Raw genomic sequence first — 18,961 nt, forward strand, 5'->3', positions numbered from 1 at the left:
TATAATTTCATATGAATTATTTATCTCAATTTCCCAATCCTGAGAGGTCACTAGGGAATTGTTAGGCTCACTTCACAGATAGCAGACATAAACTGGAATGACTAAAGGATTTCAAGGACAAAAGCAAATGGAAGTATCTGAACCTAAATCACCTGTGTATGTGTTCCATCTGTGAGATGAGGGAAACCACAACACAAGAGAGATTCAGAATCTAAGCTCTATTGATTTGGCAAATCTATTTAACTTTTTTTGTGACTAAAGTGTCACTTATTTCATAGGATTTTGGGGAGAATTAAATGAGTTAGTTAGTAGTTCCAAGAAGTCTGGCAACCAGTAAGCATCACTGCATGATTATTACTGATATGCAATAGAGATATTTGATTCCACCTCCCTTTTAAGCATAAGACTGTATTGTGAAGTTGTTTCCTATATTCATACTGTATTTGGTTATTTAAAACTCCAAAGGCACTGTGTAAAATAATCATTGGTTTGCATCTGATGCTAGCCCAGATCCCTCATGCAAATCCCCATTCATGCCTATTCTGACAGTTACCAATCATCTCTGCTGTCAGATAATTTATTGTAGTCCTGCCTGCATGACTGCTGCCCACATGGGATAGGATCTGTTATTTTCCTTTTCACTATCAGTGAAAAGATGAAATCTTAGAAGTGGCGCTGCTTAAATTATGCAAACTCATAATGAATTAAAGAGACACTTTGTAAAAATACTGTAGATTGAAAAAATAAATGATCCTACTTCCCTTCCTGACTGCAGTTTCTTTACCTGTTACCATAAGTGCAGCCTGGCTCTTACTCCTTCTCATAGACACCTCATCATCTGAAAATGTTTTGTATAAGAAATGGTAAGAGAGTTTTGTTTAAGCCTGGGTAAGAGTGGGATTTGCCTCACAAACTCTTCCCTTCTCAGTGTGTGGTACCCAGACCGGTAGAAATGCCAAACCCCTGATTCCCTGACTGCATCAGAATTCACATTTTCAGAAGATGCCAGGTGATTCCCAAGTGCAAGAAAGTTTGAGAAACACAGGATTCCTCTTTGCAGCCACTTTATTTGAAAAATTATTTTATTGGAAGGGGTCATCTAAAGACAGATACCTTGCTAGCTGTTTAGTCGTGGTAAAAATCAAGATTATCTAAATTTGATAGCCAATACTAGGATACAACACATTTACCACTCTGAAACCCAAAGCAGTTAGTGTCTTCCGGATTTTATCCCATTTCTCTTGTTATTTTTTATTGCAGTTTAAAGAGGCAGATGTAGCCTCACCTGGAACAATGTGGGAAACTAAAAGAATGAGTCACCGACTATAGTCTTAGAAGAACTGGCTATGCTTTTCAATTGATAGCTGGGTGAGCCCAGAAATGAATGAAAAGCCAAGCAGGGCAATCATCACTCTGTGCAATGTAGCTCCAAAGGTAACCTCAAAGGAAATGAGCACCATGGCTGGAAATAAGTAATTTCAAGAGTCTCCAATAAGAAAAAAAAAAAGAGCAAAAGGAAAATAACTTAATGAATCATTCTCATTCTAGAGCTACTCAAGGTATGAAAGCAGGCATGAGTCTGTTTAAGTGACTAATCCCATCAATTCAGAGAAGTGACTTAGCAAATAGAAAAGGTAGAATGTGATCAGCTGGTATAAACCTTATCACCGAGGAGAGACCTGGTGAGGTAGCCACTGCGGTGATGCTAGCCACCTGGACACTTCCGTCATTATCACAAAGTACATTTTAAAAGTGACTGGCAAAATGGAATAAGAAGCAAAATCCAACAATAGGTTGTACACAAGAAACACACTTGGTGCAAAAAGAAGCCCATAGACTGAAAGTGAAAGGGTGGAAAACAATTCTTCATGTGACAGAAGCCCAGAAAAAAACAGGGGTAGCAATCTTATTTGCAGACAAAGCAAATTTCAAACCAAAACTGATTCTAGTATTACTGATGTAGGACAGTACTGTATCATAACTCTGTGAATGTAAAATATCTTGTACCTGTTTCATGATACATAGTAGGGACCGTGCTTTATCAGAGCTATATTTAATGATATTACTCTAGAATGTTCTCTTTCCAGATGATGATTAAGATGCTAATAAAAAAAAATGGTGCCAGGAACCACAACAGCAACAGAACTTTGCTGTTTTCTGGATAGTATTCTTTTCTTTGTTTTTTTGTTTGTTTGTTTTTTAATGCAATGTGCTGAATGTCTATAATTTTGTTCAGATGACTGAAGAACCTGGAAAAGCTGATGCTGCTATTGATGCATAACATACTGCTATTACTGGTCTTTTTATATAAATATAAATATACACACATATATATATAATTTGAATTTTTGGAAACTTTAATGGTGCTGTCAACTTTGGAAAAAGTTATCCCAATTTACTGTGTTGAGTTGGCATTGTACAGAAATGGACAGCCATATTGGTCTAGAAATGTTACTTTTTTTTTTCATTTGTACAGGGGTAACGCACTGTATTAAATATGTAATGTCATATCTACGTGGGTTTGATTACAGAAACTAATAGAGTATTCTCTAAATAATGAAAAAAAAAGAATAAGATAAGACTACAAGAGCAAGAAGCAATTTAAATATGTTAAGGGACTATTTTCATCTTCAGATCAGAATTAAGGATTATTTTAATCTTACATCATTGCCTTTTCTCTTTTACTTTCCTTTTTAGTTTTATTTTAGGATTCCCTATTTTTAATGTTCATACAGAGATTTCTTTAACTGAAATACCGAATAGTTTCTCTGGTGTGAAAAACTGTAATAATACACAGGATCCTAATGAGATAATTAATAATGTGAAATAGGAAGTAAAGGTCTAAAGATGTAGGGAAAGTGGGAAGGGTGGGGGAAAGGTAATAAGGGAAAGGAAAAAAATACGAGAAACTGAAAAAATGGAAATAAAGAGTTTGTAAATGGGGAGGGGAGGAGGGGGTGAAGGGAGGGCAGGGACAAGGGGAAAAAATGAGAACCAAGACCTATCATGTAAAGGTACAGGATCCCAATAATGAATGTAACTGTATTGTATACCTAGATTGTACCAATAAACTCAATAAAAAGAAAAAAAAAGTGAACGTAATTCAATTATAAACCAGGCACAAACTACACAGAGTAACTGCTATGCTAGAACTTCAGTGATTTGGAGGTGATTCGGCCTGTGCCCCCACAAGCGGACAGTTAAACTGTGAGACTGGAGTTCAGGAAGCAGCTCTCCAGCAATAGGCCCTTAACAGAAAGTACTGATGATATTAAAAATAACTGTAATATCTCCAATATTTTGTGATTTTTTTTTAATACTTCCTCTTAAGAAAAGTGTAAAGTGGCTCCAGCAATGGAGCTATCAGGCCCCAAACCCTATTTTCAGGTTCCTGGTGTTAAGCAATTTCCTCTGCATCCTAGGCACAAGGGCTTTCTAAATTCCATTTCCTCGTCTTGGGCAGCTGGCTTGACGGCATTTTGCAGCCTACTTGCCTTGCGGTGTAGTCGTGTGTCTGAATTCTGGCCAAGGAAATGAGAGTGCAGGAATGCACGCTTTTTCAGAGGCTCTTGATCTCTAAACTGATCCCATGCATATTCCTGTAAGCCGTTTCACCTTTGGGCTAACTGGAAACGAGCACGCTGACCTTAGAAGCTGTGTACTGAAGACTGTAACACAGCCACAGTCAGCCTTGTTTCCCAAATAACTGAAAGGAGTAAAGTTGCCTTCACCTCCCACTTAACACCAACCCCAAACTGCCCTAGATGATCACATGGTAAAGAAGCAAACTTGTGTTGAGCCATTGCATATTTGGAATAAGTTGTCACTAGGGTTCCTTAGCTGGAAAACGTGAACTAGCCGTGCGTGCCAGCTCACTTGAGACAGTAGCAGTCGTTGCAACATCTCCCTTTTTCTGCTTTATACATACTATCAATTCCATTCCTGCAGTGACTCTTCAGGGCTCTCATCAATCACTGAACCAATATCATCTGGGGAAATGAATAACCAGGTCCAGTGATGTAGAGGCAGTGCAGAGAACCAGATAAGGTCACGCTGTCCACAGTCAAACAAACCTCAGTTTGAAGTCCAGCTCTATCGTGCAGCTCTACAAACTCTGGATAGTCCCTTAGCTCCTCTAGATGTTGGTTTTACCCATCTGGAAAATGAACAGATAGTTAGGTTGATCTACTTTGAAAGCCAAAACCATTCTTTCTAGGATTCTCAAAGCACAGGAGATGCCCTTTTAGCAGACAGGATGACAGGGGAGATTGGGTGTGAAGCACCTTCGGAGGTGGGCTGCTGTGATCTTCGTGCTGTTTGTGAGCCACGCTGCTGGTAGGTATTGCAGCATTCAAGCTGACACGTGGCAGACTGGCCACGTTCTCAGGGGCAATGCTAACAAAATGCCTGCAGATCTAAAAAGACGGGAGCTATTCCGCCTCAGAACTCTCATTCCATTTCCATTTCCTCTGAGTGGCCGCCCTGCTCAAAGCTGCTTCATCTTCAGTATCACTTGCACGCTTCCCTTTTCCACAAGGGATGAGACTTCAAACTCAGAATCTGTAGCAGGTGTGAGAATCTAAGAAACCACCATGTTTTATTTTTATGGGATGGGTTTCTAAAGTTAAACTTCTATTTATGAAAAAACAATATAGTTTTCCACTAAGGGCATTATACAAGTATGTAATAGGTAGGTAGGAAATCTAAGTAGGTCAATTTAAAGAAAAATATTAAGAAATACTACACAAAAGTCATGGAGATGGTAAGCCTTCTAATGTAATATAGATTTGTAATTTCTGCCTTCTTCAAGACACTCTTTACAATCCTATGTTCATTAACAGACAAAGCCTCTTTTTGCAGATTACCGTTGCCTCTGAAAATACATAAAACATTTCATCAGCCTGATGTCCAAGCCACTCTACAAGATGTTCTGACATCCTCTGGTATTCTTTCCCGCTATTCTTTCGTTGCTCCGGGCCATTGCCAAACTGAAATCTGCTCTCTTCCACCATTCACCCTCTCATCTCTGATTTTGCTTCTGCCATTCTCTCTGCCTAGAAAATCCTCTTCATTTCTTGCCACACGTTTACTGTTTTTTGTGTCTCTGAAGTACTCCTAGAGAATAGTGGGGGTTTAAAACATTATTTTCTTATCAGCATTTGTATACCATGCCTTAATTTATAGCTGTATAACATTACCATCGGGAAAAAAAATTTTTAAAACTATTGGGCCAGGGATTTAGCTCAGCGGTTCGGTGGCCTGCCTCGCAAGCGCAAGGACCTGAGTTCGATCCCCGGTATAATAATAATAAAAATAAATAAAACTACTGATGCCTTAGCCCCACCCCAGCTTGGAAATTCTGGTTTAATTTATGGAGAGGGCAGCCCAGAACTTGAATGTTTTCAAAGCTCTCTAGAAGAGTCTAGTATAAAACAGAGCACATAACCTGTCAAAGGGAAGAATTCACAGAAAAGAAAGCTGATGGTGCCCTTTATGCTACAAGAAGGTAACTTGAAATCTAGCTAAAATTCTGTAGCAAAGTTCGAGAACCATTGCTATGTATATATACATGATCTCCTGTAAGCCTTTGCTCTTGGAAAGTCAGCTTCTCCTGTTTCCTTGTCTTGGTACAAATTGAATGGCAGAGGAGAAAGACTCAAGAATCCACTTCAGAACTTTTCTAAATCCATCCTAGTATTGTTCCAGGATATCCAAATCTCCAACCGATTTTAAATCATGCTTCCATTACATCTTTGTGCAGGTTATTAGAAACAAACCATCAGGAACAGGAAAGCATCAGGGTAATTCAGCCAGACTTTGGACTGCTTCCTCCTCTAGGAAATATATCCTGCCACCTATTTTAAGTTGTTCATTAGTCACAGAAAAATGAGCCATCTGGTGCCACCAGGTATGGTCACTATAAACTTTTCTCCAATATCCTTATAGCAAAATTTGCTTCTTTATGAAGTAAATGCCACCAATTAGGTGAACCACTGTCTCAGTGCAGCTACACTAACTATTTCAGGACACACACACATCTGCTCTCAAAAACAGTGTATAGTGCATTTAAATTGATTGCATTATAATTTATAGGAAAAACTAATATCTGGTCCCAACCTATAACAAGAAAAATGACTTAAGAACCCAAAACATTCAGTATGATCAAGAATTCTGAAAATTTTAGATAGATATCAGGTTATTTTCCTGCATCTGAAAGGCTGCTATTGGCTTTCTTTTCTGAGTTTTCCCCTTTGACAGGTTGCATGTTTTGTTTTATAGTCCATCTCTCTCCACCTCCCAAAGGCTTAGGTCAGTGAGAAATGACATGTCATCTTCTCCTAAACCATTATTAATGACAGCCAATTTCTGCACCACCTGAATTCACATGTACAGCCAGTCTTTTTGTAACTTCCATTCCTCTGTCTATAGAAAATGACAGAAATTTGAGTTTTCATGGAAACAGGCACAGGACCCAGCTAACACAAAACAGCTGAACTAAATTGCAGGTAGATGCAAGACATTTTCGTTTCATTAATTCCCACATTTTCTTCTTCCCTCATTTTTTTCCCTTTCCGCTCCCATGTGGAATTTTAAAAATCCAGTCTTTTAGACACTTTCATTACCCGATCTTTAACATCTTTTCCTGACATTTGACTCATTGTTTTAATCCCACTAACTTCATCTCAAGTTTGAGGCCACCTCTCTGTAAGTGTGCCTCTCCCAAGCAGCACTGTCACCCTTCTCAGCCTCCTCGTCCCAGGTAATGCCATGTGCAGAGGGCACAGGAAACAATTTCCCACAGAATTAGATCTTAGTATATTATAGATAGGGGCTTCTGGGCTGGGGATTTAGCTCAAGTGGTTCTGGCACCTGCCTTACAAGCACAAGGTCCCGAGTTCAATCCCCACTACCGAAAAGAAAAGATATGGGCTTCTACAGTAACAAAAATGTATGTGGATATGATCAAGAACTACATAAGGAAGAACCTAGAGAAAAAGAGAAAATATTTTTAGCATAGTGAAATTTAGGGAGCCACTTTGTTTACTTTCTTTAGTGCTGTTTTGACTTTGCTCATAGTATTTTAAACAAAGAGTGATGCACCTTTTAAAAAGCTGACTCAAAGTCTCTAAAACATTAGGGGGTTTGTTTTTTTAAGAAATCTAGGGCGGGGATTTAGCTCAGTGGTTCTGGCAACTGCCTTACAAGTGTAAGAACCTGAGTTTGATCCCCAGTACCAAAAAAAAAAGGAAAAGAAAAAGATAAGAAATCTACTGGTTTTAGAGGTGAGACAGGAAACAAGTAGAACCTCTGCAGAGGCACACTTAAGACCCAGATATAGGAAACGGGCCCACCCACTCTGTGTACTGCCCATCCTGCTGTTGACAGGGATTCTTATGCATTCCTGCCACAGGGGGTCACTTCCTTTCTCCCTGAGCTGACAGGGTTCTCCGACCCTCTGCAGCCTTGCAGTCATCTCCTGGCTCCTCTGAGGATGCCTCTGGCTTCTCTCTTCCACCCCACTTGACAGCTGTGAGGTGACACCCAATGCTTCCTGGCAACATACACTGGCAGAAGCAGGTGCCAAAGCACAGAGACTGTGAGCAGTGGAGAGGATCCCACAAGGCCTATGATCTGCCTTGTGCAACTCAACTGCCCTTTCCTCCAGGTCTCAGGGACCAGGACGCCCCAGCTGATCACACCAGCATTGTTTCCACAAGTTCACACAGCAGTCTTCAGAATTTGCAGAAGCTGAAGTGCTAACACCCCTGTCTGCTTTCTTTCCCACTCCACAGGAAGTGCTGTGGGATCCTATATATTGTTTCTGCCCCTCCCAGCCCTTGCCGTTGCCCAGTAAAAACATGATAAGCAGCAATACATTAAGAACCTGGCATATTTAAGAGCCAGGCTCTGAGGCTAGCTCTGGGTTCAAATCCAACCCCTAGTACTTGCTTGTGCCGGGACCAGGACAGGTACTAGTGTGATAAATTGCCATGTATTATCTACAAAATGGCTACTCTAAAGAATTCGTTGAGATAATATATATTAAAGGGTCTAACTATAGTAAACTCATTGTATGGTGAACTGTATTATAGTCTGAACTGAAAAGTAGGAAAGTAGAAGCAATTTTTCATCTACTTCAAGAAGATAACATTCTTTAGGGTGAGAAGGAGGTATATTAGAACCCACTACAAATTCAGTTTCGTCCTTTTCCTCCTTCAGATGGGCTCCAGAGAGAATAAAATAGATGAGGCTTCTTTTCAGGACACAGTATGACATTTCGCTCATTCTTTCATTCATTCACTCAACAAATATTTTGTAACATTCACTTCATGCTAGAATCTTTCAGAGGTGTCCAGGAAACAGTATTGATAAAGCACATGTCATGATCCTGTGAAACTTAAAGTTTATCAGAGAGATAAATACTAAACAGGTAAACATACACATGTGCACACACACAAACGTAAATATTTTAGGTGGAGTAAATCATGCCCAGAATAAAATGGGTTAAAATAATAGAAAATGAGGCAGAGAAGGGAAAGAACGAACTTTGTATTTCAAATGATTGATCAGAGAACGCCTTTCTGCTCAGGTGATATTTGAATGCAGCCTTTTCTGGAGATGTCCTGGGAAATAATTCTGAAAAACAAAACCACATCTGATGCTCAAGAATTGCTAATACACATGACTCGGGGTAAATCATTTTTAATACACTCCTTATCCGTGCGACAAAATGATTTACAATGATAATCATAAAATGGAACAAATATAATTCATGTATAAAGTAAAATGTACACTCGCCAAACAAAATTATTGCAGTATCCAAATGTTAAGCATAAATAAGGCTTGTTACAGTGCATGGAGAATGACATCACTAATGTAACTCAAGATCCATTCCTTTATTTTTGCAATTAATATTCTCTCCCTGTGTATTTCAAACCCACATGTGAATGCAGGGAGAAAATGGGGGTAGACACAGTTATGTCTGAAATAGGAGGAGGCTTTGCAACTGTTACCTACTCACCAAGTGTAGAACCAAGACCTTGCTTCTGTAGGCATAACTGGGACCTTTCATTCCTACCTTCCATGTGGAATACAGTGTCTCCTAAGTAACAGCAACAATGATAATAATGTGCTGTTTTGGGAGATTACATCTGTAATTAAAATTCAACAGTAACCACCAAAACACATTTTAGCGGGAGGAAATTGTATTTTATGACGAACGCTGTTTGGAAAAGCCAGCATTCGGCAGTAACAAGAAGCAGAGCGCCTCTTAATTGTTTGTAGACAGCTGTAAGTCCTCTGTGCTCTGCTTTACTGTAGGCATCTGGGCGTGCTGTTCCAGTTCCCCGCACCGGTACGTCAATGACTAGGGCGGGGGGGGTGTACATACGGCCTCATCTCTCCTTCAGTGAGTTCCACGCTCCCCTGCATGGACCTTTCAGATCCTAGAATATAGCAGCCTACATCCTAGAAGGAAAGCAATCTTACAGGATTGCAATCCCCAAGGCTCATCGGAAAAGCTTACTTACCAGCTGGCTTTCGTGTTTGTTAGCGAGAGGAGTACCTCACTTCTGAGAGCAGACTACAGAAATTTAGTGAGTGCCTATAATCTAAAGAATGACAAACCAGGCACCTATGGGGAATGCACAGAGTGTGAGACCTGATCTTGGGCGTTCAGTTTTTTAAAATCAAGGTATCATCAGGGTGGTCGATAAAAGCTTCTGTGTTAGTTTTTGTCCTGGGTCTCGAAAGGATAAAATTCCATGGGACAAGTAAAGAGGAAGGAAAGGGAAGAAGTTCTAAGTGACAACTACATCAGGTCTCTAGAAAAGGCAGAGTGTATTAAGAGGTCAAGTGACATTAGGAAGATTCCAACATGAACACAAAAGCATTAGAAGTAGAAGGGGCCCAGGGTACCCTCAGAAGCCAGGCTAAGGAATTTGGCCTTTAGTTAGTTGAAAGTCACCATATACCTTTAAAAAGGTAATAACTTAAAGTAGTATTTTAGGAAGAACAATGTGGTGGTAGGACAAAGTATGACATAAGAGGAAAGAACAAAGGAGGAGAAAACACAGCCACAAGCATAAAAGGGTACAGATTTAAATTCAGGGAATTTACCTCTGAATATGATGAAAATGTATGATACTGGACAAAGGGTCCAACACCACAAAATTAAAACTCAGAGTTTGAGTTTATTTTCATCTGAAGAATATAAAGAAGAAGGTCTGAGGAAAAACACCACACAACTGGCATGAAGGAAAGTTCTCTTCAATTCCTTGATGTAATACTGACCTAAAGATTTCCAAAGAAACAGGATAGAGGAGAAATCAGAGGCGCCAAAGCATTCCCTTTCAGCATAAGAAATCAAATTTTGATTACTCTGTGGAAGCCCATAGAAGCTGCCCAACCTCAAAAACAAGCAAGACAGTCACTCGTACAACATTCTAAGAAAATTGTACCTAGCAGTTTGACCTACCTGGACAGTCCAGCCTTGAGTCGGGTGACAAATAATGAAATTACTCTTTTAGGAATATAAGACCTAGCCTCCAGTTCTAATTCTTTTTCTTGAAAACAAACTAGCTTCTATTACAAATACTTTTAAAAACTTTGTTTTAATTCATCCTCTGAATGAGCTGTATTTTAGGGCTGCCCCTAAATTGTGATTTCTCCTACACTACTTAATTTATCTGTTTTCTTCAATGACATCCCCCACAAGAGCTCTAGAGATACCCAAAATAGGGAAATGTCCATTCTTACTTGTGAGTTGCCTGAAAGGAAAAAATATAAGCATTGAAAGTTAATGAAGCCAATATATCTGTTTTTATTCTGGGTCATTTGCTTATTTAAGGCATAATTCATATAATAAATTTCATGCCTAAAATGTGCATTCTTCAAGTCACTCAAACACTAAAAATGTTATAGTTAAAATATGAATGAAGATTCAGAATCCTTATGCTATGCACACTTTTCCCAGTGGATATGAGTATTTTTGAGGGTTCCTCTCAGGAGTTTAAGACAAAGACCCCATATCCCAGCTGATGTAGGAAAAATTCTGGTTCTCTGGGGAGGGGAGAGAAGAGAACATCCTGGATATAAAATCTTTTTACTTCAAGAAATGAGGAAAGCATTCATTTTTAGAACTCAAAGTGAAGCAGTTTTCCCAGGTTCAAGATTAGCTTTCATTTTCTTAAAGTGGATATTTTAATTTCCACTGAAACAAAAAGAAGCTCTTTCATTTCTTGTAAAACTGAGGAGACTGCAGGGTAAAAATCACAGCACCATTTCATACCTTATCTACAAGGTGTCAGGGAAGGAGGGGTTTCCATTGTCTGAAATCAGTGCTGTTTGCTGCCTGATTCAGTCTCTATCAGGATGATTTTCACACTTCTAAAAAGGCACATCTTCCTAAACATCGTGAATAATGGATTGAGATTTCTGCAATCCCCTTCCTCTTCCTCCTCAATTTAAATCAAGCTCTTTTAAAGCCTAAATACTACATATTGATTGAAGTCTGAAAGGTTATAAATAGTAAAGGTTGAAATTTTTCCACAAAGGTAAGTAGATGAAAAAAAAAAAAAACTATTTATACCATACAAGGGCAAAATGTGCTTATCATCGGCAACTGCCCTTCATCACTGCACTATTGTCTTGAAGGAACACAGAAACAAAAACAGGCCATGACACCACTGTGCTGGCTTCTAAGCTCTACTTTTTGTATGCATTTCTGATCACCCCAAGCTGGGTATATGGCGGCGCCATTTTTTAGGCCAAATTTGGTGAATGGAAGCTGTATGCTGCTTAAAATCTTAAGACAATTCCCCTTTGATGGTGGCCCCTGTTTAAATGCCGTAGCTCCGTGTATTTCATGGAATTAGTTACTGTGCTTAGTAGCAAGTTCCAGGTTTCAAGCTGCTGCATATTTCCCTGGGAACTCTCACTAGTGAGCTGTATGTGGAACTAAATTATGTATCAGAAACACCGTATCTTTAACAGTGATGCAAAGAGGATATTCAGAACTACAGCAATGAAAGAGCAGAGCAGAGAAAGAGCATGGATAAGGTAGCAAAGACTCAATTATGTGTTATTTGCATAGTGTTTTATAATTTCTAAAATACTCTCTGAAATCTTATGTTATCTGACCCTCCATTTCTATGGAGTTCCAAGTAATGTTCACCCAGGAATATTTATTGAATAACAAGTATGTACCAGGTTCTATTATTCAGGGGTGAAAGCATAATAGTCAAGGCCTTTGCTCCCATGGAGCTCAAGGTTGAGAAGGTGAGACACATAGTAAACACAAATAAACCATTAAGATGAGAGGTACTCATTCAGATAAGATAGCAGTGTTGTGAGGAAAAAGTATCAAGGTAAAAAGTCTTGAGTGTGACTGGAGGAGAGGAAGTTCCTCTGCATGTGACATTTGAACTAAAAGCTCAAAGGGGTAAATAGCAAGCTGTGGAGATGATCTGAAGGAGGGACATATCAAGGAGAGGGAGGTGTAAATTCAGGATCTTTGAAGTGGGAATATGTTTCGAAGAAGGCTGAAGCTGAAAGAGAGAGAGAATGATCCAGATAATCTGGAGAGGTGAGAAGGGACTACCTATTCGAGTACAAAGAATCAAGATGAAGGAGGAGCAGATAGGGCCTCTTAGTGGGGCAGTTACTATGGGCCGAGCCTTGAGCCAAGTTCACAGCCATAACTGGTGGGACTGGGACTCCAAACAAGTTCTTTGACTACATGCTCTCTTGCCCACTCTCTGCCATCTGGAGTTTGACTTTGGTTCGCCCAGGTGGAAACTGGAAACAGAAGATATAGGCATATAATGAATCTACTTTGGATTCTGTTTACCCGATGGCCTATCTCCTGAGTGATTTGTATATGAGGAGAATATTTTTGACTGAATTTTAAAAGTTGGCATTTCATTAAATACTAAGAGATGTGCTTTCACTTCCTATGCTTGGTGGCCTCTGGGTTGAAGAAACAGCTGGCTAGTTCTACACTCTGGGGTAAATTCAAGCACTGCAGAATGAATATAATTATCAGAGGAAACTGGAAAGGTGACTGAAAAAGAAAAGATAAAACATGTTTAATGCCTCCAGGAAACGAATCTAAATGGATATCCATCGGTGTTGCAAGGAGAATGCAGTATCAGTGCTTCTTTCTCTCACTGCTTCTACGCGAACTTAAACTGTTTCGGAAACCTGTCATATTGAATTAGCAAAATCAGATAGCAATTCCGAGAGGTGCCAATGTGGTAATACTGAAAATGGCTATTTGGAAGATTTCCTGCAGCATCATTCAGAGACTTTAACTTCCTTTCAAAATTGTATATCAGGAAGAGCAAATGATGGCATTTCTGTGGCTTTTGGATTAAACTTCTTTAAAAGTCCACCCTAAAGAAGAGAGCACTACAGAGAAGATCACCTGAGTTCCTTAACAAGGGAAGGAGGAACAAGAGTGAGCACAGCTTTGGTGTGGTGCCACAGTGGTCCCTGGCATGGACCACAGCCAGAAACACAGATCCTGAGCTAACCCTGTGGAACACTCAGGTTTCAAAAGATCCTTAACAGTAAGAGTAGGGCAAACTCAGAGGCTGGGGATGGTAGGACTGAATAGCAGAGACACAGAAAATCAAGTAGTCCTTTCATCTTAATGGTTACAGATCTTTGTGGTTGGTCATCTCCTCAGAAAATCTGCTCACGATCATCCATTGTCATTCACCCTCATAATTATTTTCTTTATAAGATTTAGCAATCTTTAAAACCTTTCCATTCATTTAATTATGTGTTTGGCTACTTCATATCCCTCACAATCCAAAATGTAAACTCTGAGGAGTAGAATTTTAGCTGTTTTACTGCCAGGCCCAAGGAACAAAACTGGAAAATAGGAGGCTCTCAAAGAATATTTATTGAAAAGATGTCAAATTATCTCAAAACACATATATCGTAGCAGAAGTCATTCTGTGTATAGAAGTATTGTTTGATTAGCTGTTACTGTGAAGCCTTTGCCAGAAATAGTCTAGGCCAGTGATGGAGTTCTTAATACTACAAACAGCCCACTGTGGTATGCGTGCCATAGTTTCACCCCTGCTGGTCTAGGCAGTCACTGTGAACTGACCTCAGCTCTGCTGCCTGGAGGAAATTGGCTTTATATATAAAGTTCCTTTGCAGTAGGAATCTTGTCTTTGAAATAGCTCTGAAGCTATTCAGGTCTGTGTAGAATGTAGACATTTCATAGTAGGGCCAAGGAAAATTTTCTCCATCTCCTCAAAACTTGTTTCTTGATCTATATGATAAAAATTTTGAATAAAAATTTCTAACATGTTTTTGAAAATCTTATTTTGAAGAATTTAAGTTTATAGAAAGTATACAGTAACTGCAAAAATGAACATTCTGGGCTAAGTGTTCACATTGTTATGTTTTTCATGTCATTTTCCATGTATATAGCATGTATGTACATGTCTGTGTATATCTATTTTTATTTATACATATGTGTGCATATATTTTACTTGTGTAGGTATATAATGGGCATTATACATGCAAATATAGACATATGTATATACTTTTTGGATAAACTAACTAAACATTAGTTTTAAACATTGATTACTTCATTACTTGAATACTTCAGTATGATTTTCCTAGGATCAAGGATATTATCCCATATTACAATTATCATACTCATGAAATCCAAAGTTGATAATTATCTTGTTTTCTAATAAACAGTTCACTTCTCAAATTCTCTTAAATGATCCAAAATATGTTTTACAACTTTTGATTTTTAATCCCATCAAGGAATGCACTTTATGTTTAGTTAACATATCTCTTCGTTTTATTTAACTTATAACAGTTCCCAGCCAGTTTCTTTGTCCTTTATGAAATTGACATTTTTGAGTCTAGAATTTGCATAATTTATTTTCATTTTAATTTGAAAGTCTAACGTTCTAAGTTCCAAAACGAACTAATGGGAAGAAGGTGTAAAACAACTCAGGTTGCCACAAAGAACTCTGAGGCTGAGTTATCACTTCCAAGGAAGAATGCAAACACTTCTGACCAGTATCACTTCTGTCAGATAAGGCAGTCTCTTCTTCTGAACTTGTTAAAACAAAAACCTCTACAACATGATTTAGCTACCGCTTCCCACATATTTGCTTAAATGTTATCTTCAAAACATTTGTTATATCAATTTCTACTTCTATTTGCACTTAGGCATCTCTTCCTCAAAGAAAATTTATTTAGGGTTATTGTCCAAACAAGATTTGTATAAATGTTTTTGTACGCTTGCTACTTTTATCTGGTACCTACAAAATACAGTATATATAAATATTTAAAAAATTATATACATCCGAAACCATCTCCCATACCATAATGGTGCCCTTGGGCGAACAGAAGTGTGTGGTCAGATGTCCTGGGGACCATGTGTGGATGCATGTGCCCTGTGCCTGTGCACTGTTAGCTGGCTAGTGAGGCCTTCTCACAAAGAAAGTAAAGAAAGAAGAGCCAATGTTCTCAGGCCAAAGTGGGAACAATGTCCAAACAAGCAAGATAACCTGCAACTCCCCAGAAACTCAGCTTCTATATTTAGTTCCTCACATCAGATCAATCACTTCTTCATTCATTTCTACAGCATTCAATGAGCAAGGCTTAAGTGAAGACAAGGAAAATGCTGTTCAGAAAAACTCTGACAGTGATGGAATCCCTGTGTCCTCCAAAAGATTACTCTATGGCCCACAAAAGATTTATACTGGATCACAGGATTCCGGACATGTCACCCCCTCCACAAGGACTCTGAGACGCAGGTACCCATGGTTCACTGTCCAAGATCACACAGCTAAAGAGTAGCAAACCAGCAACTGCATTCAAAACTCCAGATGACCAGGACAGTGCAATTCTCCATTCCATGCTGAGGCTAGGCTGATAAAGCCTTTAATATATAAAGGTACCAGTAAAAATACATCTTATGCATATGTAAACATATACACACATACGTATATACCTGTATATGTGCACAGAAGTTGGCTTCCTAAATCCCCCTTCAGTGTTCTTAAAACCTTTCATGTGTCTGGGCTAAAGGAGAAGGGCATTCTACAAATCTCACCCTTTGTCATCTTTGCTGCTCACCACATGACCACATCTCCATGTCTCTGCCTGTATGAACCACGCAACCTGGGCCACCCAGCACTCGAATACTTTGGTAACTCTGCCCATTGTAACTACTGCCTAACATAGAAAATCATCATGCTCTAAGACTGTTCCTTCTAACTCTCTTCCTTCTCAAGTCAAAGTCTCATGGAGCAGGACATGGCTCAGGAATAATTGAGGAACATCCTCACCCTGTACCCACAACTGACAGATATCTAGCTGTTCTTTAGCCAGATGCTCTCAAAGACTGTCACCTCTTCTCCACCTCACATCTTATTGGTAACTCAGTTCTGCGTGTTCTATCTCCTATGGCTTTCCTCTCATTTATCTTCAACTTTCACGTGAGGATACCCTGGGCATGTCTTCATCATTCTCTCCTAAGCTGTTAAGAAGTCTCCTTCCTGTATCTCAGCCACACTGGCTACTCACTGAGCTACTTCTCCATCACAGCCTGGCTCTCAAGGTGTGCACAGGAGTTTCAGGAAGTCCTCAAGACCCTTCCAGGGTGTTCTTAAAGACATTATTTCTACAGGGTTTGCTTTTCTCCTATTCCATCACAAGGATATAATGGGTTTCCCAAAGCCTCCCTAACATGAATGCAACATAGGGAATGCATAAGCAGATGTGAACATCCAACGATCTTTTAAAGTCAGACATGAAAAAGATGCACAGAAAAGGAACACAATATGCACTTCTTCTCACTATTTTTTGAAAGAAAGGTAATTTATTACAAATATATGTTTTATGTTAACTTGCAATAATAGGTTAATTGTTATTTTTAATGAGCAAACATTTTAAGATTTAACAGTTTTAATTTCTAATATGGTTAATATAGATAATATAACCAACATAAACAAAAATTCTCCAGGATCTTGTGAACTTTAACTCTTTATTAGCATTATCTTTTAACTATGAATTGCAGTTGGGCTACAGTTCTCGTCCACGCAAATTCAAACACATCCTTTGAGCCAGGCGTCGTGGCGCATGCCTGTAATCCCAGCACTCGGGAGGCTGAGGCAGGAGGATCGCTGTGAGTTCGAGACCAGCCTGGGCTACATAGTGAGTTCCAGGCCAGTCTCAACTACATAGTGAGACCCTGTCTCAAAAAACCAAAAAAATAGAAAATAAAAAAAGTTCAAACACATCCAATATTTAGGCAAATTACTGAAGTGTGTTACTTAAGATAATTTTAATTATTTTATTTTATTTTGGTACTGGGATTGAACTTGGGAACTTGTGCTTGCAAGGCAGGCAGCAAAGATAATTTTTATCGATGGCATATTGGGCAATGTTATAGGCCATACATGATGATGTAAGCTCTGTAATAATCAGTATGATTTTTGCTGTCTTGAATTTTTTTTTTTTTTTTTTTTTTTTTTTGGTACGGGGATCGAACTCAGGACCTTGCGCTTGCAGGTCAGATGTGGTACCACTGAGCTAAATCCCCAGCCCTTGTCTTGAATTTCATACTCCTATGTACTTTATCTTTTCCATTTAGAATATTATTTTGCATAGGTTTTACCAGACACCAAAGGGATCCACCGCAGGAAAAAATATCTAAAATCCCTGCTCTATGTCTTGCGTGACTAAAATAGGACCTTGAATATCCACAGATTGTTACTGGAGACACCCGCTATTTGGAGAACACACAAATGCTACCTAGCTGGGTCTCAGGCATGTTCATACTTCCTACCTCATTCACACTCCCCTGTGGCTGTCAGCACACACACAAAAGGTAAAGTAGAAAAGGGGATGTGATTTTGAAAAGATATAATGGCATACAATTGCACCCATGGAAGTCCTAAAAGTTGATGGCAAGTTTGAGACGTAGGAGTTGGGAAGAAAACAGCAATTCCTGAGTAACTTGAAAAATTACCACTAATTTTTCTACAAACCAGTTTGCTCTTCTACTTTCAACAAAAAAGAGTGAATTTATCTCACCTGTTATTACCAAAGCTATTTTCCTCAGTTACCTGAGTACAATATGAATGGGTATTCAGAAACAAGACAGGCCCTCCGGTTAGAACAGAAAGCTCAGAGGCATTTGCACGGTAATCCCAGGCAGGGGAAACAAAGTGCCACACAGTGGAGGCCTGTATTTCTCAGCACTGCTGCCCAACAGTTAGAAACAACCTGGGCATGAAAGCAATGCTGTTTTTGTGGAATTTTTTTCTGCTTTTTTTTTTCCTTGAACACCAAGAATGAGCTTCAGCCCACAATTTAATATTATCAATACAAATTCTTCACTACACACCTGGCATGCCAACAGTTACCTAAGCATCTCAGGTTCTTCAAAGCCCACACCCACACGTTCTGAACTCAACTGCATCTAGACATGAATAAAGATGAAAAGCACATTGAGGAAATAACTGCTCCATCTTCAAGCTGCAAAAGCCAGAAGGCAAACTCCTCGTAGTGCCTCATGCACTTCTTAGAGCCAGAATTTGAAAGCCACCATTTTGTCAGAAAAATCTCATTCTTCTATGATAGCCTGCCCATTTGGAGTTTCAAGTTAAAAGAACTCCAGAAGTTCTTGCCAATATCAAGGTTCTATGACTCTTTATAACAGAGAGATTTTTCTTTTTTCTCTTTCTAAACTCCAAGTTAATTAGGTTTTGGCAGGTCAGCATCCCAACTCAGCATTTCTATTGAGAATAATTTTTGGAGACCTTGACGAAATTGCAAATGCTTAGAAACAGCCACTGGCTTCCATGCTGGGTAAATAGGAAAGCATGCTAATTGTACTTATTTTACTATCATTACATCTCCATGGGGTGAGCCAGTAATAAAAGTAGGGAAGCTAGAAGAGGCTGTCAACATC

At 39.1% G+C, this 18,961-nt stretch overlaps 1 protein-coding gene across 4 annotated transcripts in view; it reads right to left on the bottom strand.

Moving 5' to 3' along the window:
* Window positions 1-18,961, bottom strand: part of Lrrc3b (leucine rich repeat containing 3B) — an 88,872-nt gene that overhangs the window by 57,657 nt on the left and 12,254 nt on the right. The window lies entirely within an intron of this gene.

Source organism: Fukomys damarensis, unplaced genomic scaffold (genome assembly GCF_012274545.1).
Source record: "Fukomys damarensis isolate Sample0158 unplaced genomic scaffold, DMR_v1.0_HiC HiC_scaffold_28, whole genome shotgun sequence".
Classification (NCBI taxonomy): Eukaryota; Metazoa; Chordata; class Mammalia; order Rodentia; family Bathyergidae; genus Fukomys; species Fukomys damarensis.